The sequence below is a fragment of the Polypterus senegalus genome, chromosome 3 (genome assembly GCF_016835505.1).
Source record: "Polypterus senegalus isolate Bchr_013 chromosome 3, ASM1683550v1, whole genome shotgun sequence".
Taxonomy (NCBI): Eukaryota; Metazoa; Chordata; class Cladistia; order Polypteriformes; family Polypteridae; genus Polypterus; species Polypterus senegalus.
In genome coordinates, this window is record NC_053156.1 from 7133691 (window position 1) to 7138281 (window position 4591).

General features: G+C 45.2%; 1 pseudogene; it reads left to right on the forward strand.

Moving 5' to 3' along the window:
* Window positions 1-1184: 1184 nt before the first annotated feature.
* LOC120524785 lies at window positions 1185-3962 on the forward strand (annotated as a pseudogene).
* The last annotated feature ends 629 nt before the right edge of the window (window positions 3963-4591 follow it).

The following is a 4591-nucleotide window of genomic DNA, read 5'->3' on the forward strand; positions in this document are numbered from 1 at the left end:
AGTGCAAGGTGCGGCGACATGGCTGGAGTAATCGGACGGATGGATCCCTTCGAGGACGCTGGTGAGCAATGGACGACGATATTGAACGCGTTTTGAACATTACATACTGGCTAATGACATTACGGCCGTGAAGAAATTGCCTGTGTTGTTTAGTGTAATGGGACCTAAAACATACGGACTGCTACGCAGTTTGGTAGCGCCAACGAAGCCAGGGGAGATGGAATATCACCGTGTTGTGGAGGTTTTACAAGCTCATTTCGCCCCGAAACCACTCGTGATAGCGAGAGATACCGGTTCCACAAGCGTAATCAGGGGGAAGGGAAAACGATAGCACAGTACGTAGCGGTGCTGAAAAGTCTTTCGGAACATTGCGAGTTTGGTGCATATTTGGAAGACGCACTACGAGACAGGTTTGTGTGTGGACTAAAGTGTGAAACTGTTCAGAAGCGCCTGTTGACTGAGAAAGATCTCACGTTTCAGAAAGCAGTTGATTACGTAGTTTCTGCGGAGACGGCAGCGCGTGACGTGCAGCAATTAAGTGCTTCCCTTAAAGTGAATGCGGTGCTTTCTAAAAACTGTGACAAATGCCGCCGTTGGAAAATGAATCATACTGATGATGACTGCTGGTATAAAGACCGTGACTGCCACCAGTGTGGAAAAAAAGGCCACACTAAGAACATGTGTAGGGACAAAACCAAAAGCTATCAGGACAGAGAAAAGAAATGGAAAGAGGGAAATCTTACTCAGAAGGATTATGCAGTTAAGCGAAGGGTGCAAAATAAGAAGAGAATTCATCATGTCGAGGCAGGGAAAGATGAAAGTGAGAATGAAGAAAATAAATCTGATACTGACAATGAGTTAGGACTGTATTCTTTGTCTCAACAAGGCAAATATGCACGAATTTCCGTGCTGCCTATAGTAAACGGAAGAAAATGGAAATGGAATTGGATACAGGGGCTGCAGTGTCTTTAATTCCCTGGGAGCAATATAGAAGCACACTGAGCCAAGTGGCTCTGCAACCCACGGATGTCATGCTAAAGACATACACTGGGGAGCCGCTGCCACCTGAAGGGGTTATCAAAGTGCAAGTCAAATTAAATAATCAGTGTGCTAAGTTGCCTTTGTATGTAGTGAAAGTAGTTGCACCCCCACTGCTTGGTAGAGAATGGCTGAGAGTTATTAAACTGAACTGGAAAGACTTAAAAATGGTGCATGCCATGGAGCAAAGAGAAAAAGAAAACTTGGAGTCTGTGTTAAAGAGACATTCAGCTGTTTTCTCTAAAAAGCTAGGCACAATGAAAGGAATTAAAGCCAGACTGACTCTCAGACCTAACAGTGCACCCAGATTCTGTCCACCACGGAACGTCCCTTATGCTCTTCGACCTCGAGTGGAGGCCGAGCTAAAACGCCTGACTGAGCTTGGGTGATCTCACCAGTGGAGCACAGTGACTGGGCCACACCTGTGGTGCCCGTAAGTAAAAAGGATGGCACAATTAGACTTTGTGGGGATTTCAAGGTCACACTCAACCCAGCTCTTTGTGTGGATAAGTACCCAATTCCACGCATTGAGGATCTTTTTGCCTCTCTAGCAGGTGGCCAACACTTTAGTAAGTTAGACTTATCAAATGCCTATCTACAGATGGAAGTGGAAGAGAAGTCTAGGGAGCTGCTGACTATCTCAACGCAAAAAGGACTATTCTGTTTTAATCGCTTACCTTTTGGTGTAGCATCATCACCCGCTTTATTTCAGAAGGCTATGGACCAAGTGCTCCTTGGACTGCCATATACTCACTGTTACCTGGACGATATCCTTGTGAGTGGCCCTGATGGGCAGACCCACCTCAAAACTCTGGATACAGTTTTGAGTAGGCTAGAGGAGTATGGCCTGCATCTCAAACAAGAGAAGTGCTTGTTCTTCCAGGAGTCTGTGGAATACTTGGGTCACATAATTGATGCAGCAGGACTTCACAAATCACCAGAAAAGGTGCGTGCCATTGTGGAGGCCCCAGCACCACAAGAGGTTAGTCAATTACGTTCTTTTCTGGGAATGTTAAACTACTACGGACGTTTCATCCCTGACCTGTCCACTATCTTGAAACCACTGAATGAACTACTAAATAAAGAGAAGCCATGGCAATGGACATCAGCCTGTAAGTCTGCATTCCAGGATGCTAAATTACTCCTAGTATCGCAGGAGGTATTGACCCATTACCATCCAGAACTGCCCCTTCGACTTGCGTGCGATGCTTCACCTTATGGGGTCGGAGCTGTGCTCTCACACGTCATGCCTGATGGCAAAGAAAAACCGATAGCCTATGCATCACGAACTCTTAGTAAGGCAGAACAAAATTATGCTCAGATCGAGAGAGGCGCTCGCAATAGTCTTTGGAGATGCAAGTTCCACCAGTACCTCTACAGTAACAAGTTCACACTGCTCACAGACCATCGCACATTAACCTCCATCTTGAGCCCATCGAAAGTACGCCGTCAATGGCTGCCGCCCGAATGCAGCGTTGGGCACTCCTCCTGTCTGCGCATGATTACACCATTCAATATCGGAAAGGTGCCTTACATGCAAATGCTGACGGTCTTTCACGCTTACCACTCCCCCATGCTCACAAAGAGAAACTAAGCGCAGTAGATGTATTTTACACGTCTCAGTTGGACACCCTACCAGTTAGTAACACCGAGATCAAACGGCACACCATGTCTGACCCCATTTTATCTCGTGTTGTGGAAATGGTCACCACTGGGCATTTTCCAGCTGCAAAGGATGCAGATGAAGAACTGGCACCCTACTTACTGCGTCGCGTGATCTTACAATACAACTGGGATGCCTCATGTGGGGTGTGAGAGTGATTGTTCCACCAAAACTGCGCCCCCGGGTTCTGAAAGAGCTCCATATAGCACATCCAGGTATAGTGCGAATGAAAAGCTTGGCACGTAGTTACGTATGGTGGCCTGGCATCGACTCTCAAATTGAGCTCCAAGCTAAATCCTGCCACTCTTGTCAGAGTATGCAAAAAGAGCCTGGGCTAGCACCTTTACACCCTTGGATGTGGCCCTCTAGTCCCTGGGAAAGGATACATGTGGACTTTGCGGGTCCATTTGAAGGAAATATGTACCTGGTCGTGATAGATGCACATTCCAAGTGGCCTGAGGTGCATATTATGGACAACACCACCGGTAAGACCATTCAAGTGCTCAGAAGCCTTTTTAGTCGATTTGGCATTCTACACATCCTTGTGAGTGATAATGGACCTCAGTTCTGTTCTGAAGAGTTTAATACATTCTTGAAGTCCAACGGAGTAAGACACATCCGCTCAGCTCCATACCATCCTGCCACCAATGGCTTGGCCGAACGTTTCGTGCAGACATTCAAACATTCCTTAAAATCTTCTAGAGGCACAGCACTTGTGCAACAACGCCTGGATACATTTCTGTTAACATACCGCAATACCCCTCATGCAACAACAAAGGAGACACCAGCTATGTTGTTCCTTGGACGCAAGCTGCGATCACGGCTGGACTTCCTGAAACCCAGTGTTGCTGGTGTAGTGCACAGGTCACAAGATGCTCAACAAGAGCACCGCCAACCACGCTCCAAGGACAGACAGTTTGATGTAGGAGAGCCTGTCCTCGTGCGTGACTATAGGAAGGGTGAGGAGAAGTGGACTCAAGGTGTTGTTGTGGAGAAGACTGGACCAGTGTCTTACAAGATAAATGTGGGACTACAAGAGGTATGGAAACGCCATGTGGACCAGATGCTGACACGTCCTGATCCAGAGCTTCAGCATGCTGCAGTGAACCCTCCTGTGGACCCCCTCGTGTTACTACCCCAGAGTGATAGTAGTACCACACATCACCCTAGTACATCTCATCAGGACAAGAATGATCAAGTTCCAGAGATAGATATACCACCGGGAATACCCAAGTCCACTGTATCCCGTGAGGATCACTAAACCACCACTACGCTACCGTGCTGAGTGAACACTCACTGAGATGGAGAATATACAAGTGTGTGACTGTTCAAGTTTAGAGGCATATTCTTTTTCAGAGTTCTGAGATATATATTTGTTACTAAAAAAAAAAAAAAATTATTTGTGTTATTGACAATCAATCTTAGCAGGGAGGAGATATGTTATGTATTGTATTAAACTACATGTTTCGCAATGCCGATAGTAACCAGTAGGTGGCACCAAGAAAGTTATAGTATATGTGGTGCACCCTAGAGTTGTTGTTGTTGAATGCAATAAAGAAATGAGTGTTTGGATACTCCGCACCATTACAGACAAAGTTTGTGTGTATTTATGAAATGAAATATCACGCAACATAACAATGACGACTGGCTTTTAAGTCGATTTTGATTTCCAAGTACTATCTTTTCGGAGCTCTTGATATCATTTTTAAGATCAAATGCAGTAAAGTATGTATATTACATTATATTACATTATACAGATAAATTTTTAACTTCATTTGTCGCTACCACTGCGCCACCGTGTCCCCATGTTTTATACATGCTTAAACTCATTTCATCATGAAAATCATATATATTATACATCTTAGTATTAAAATCTGTAATATCATGAAT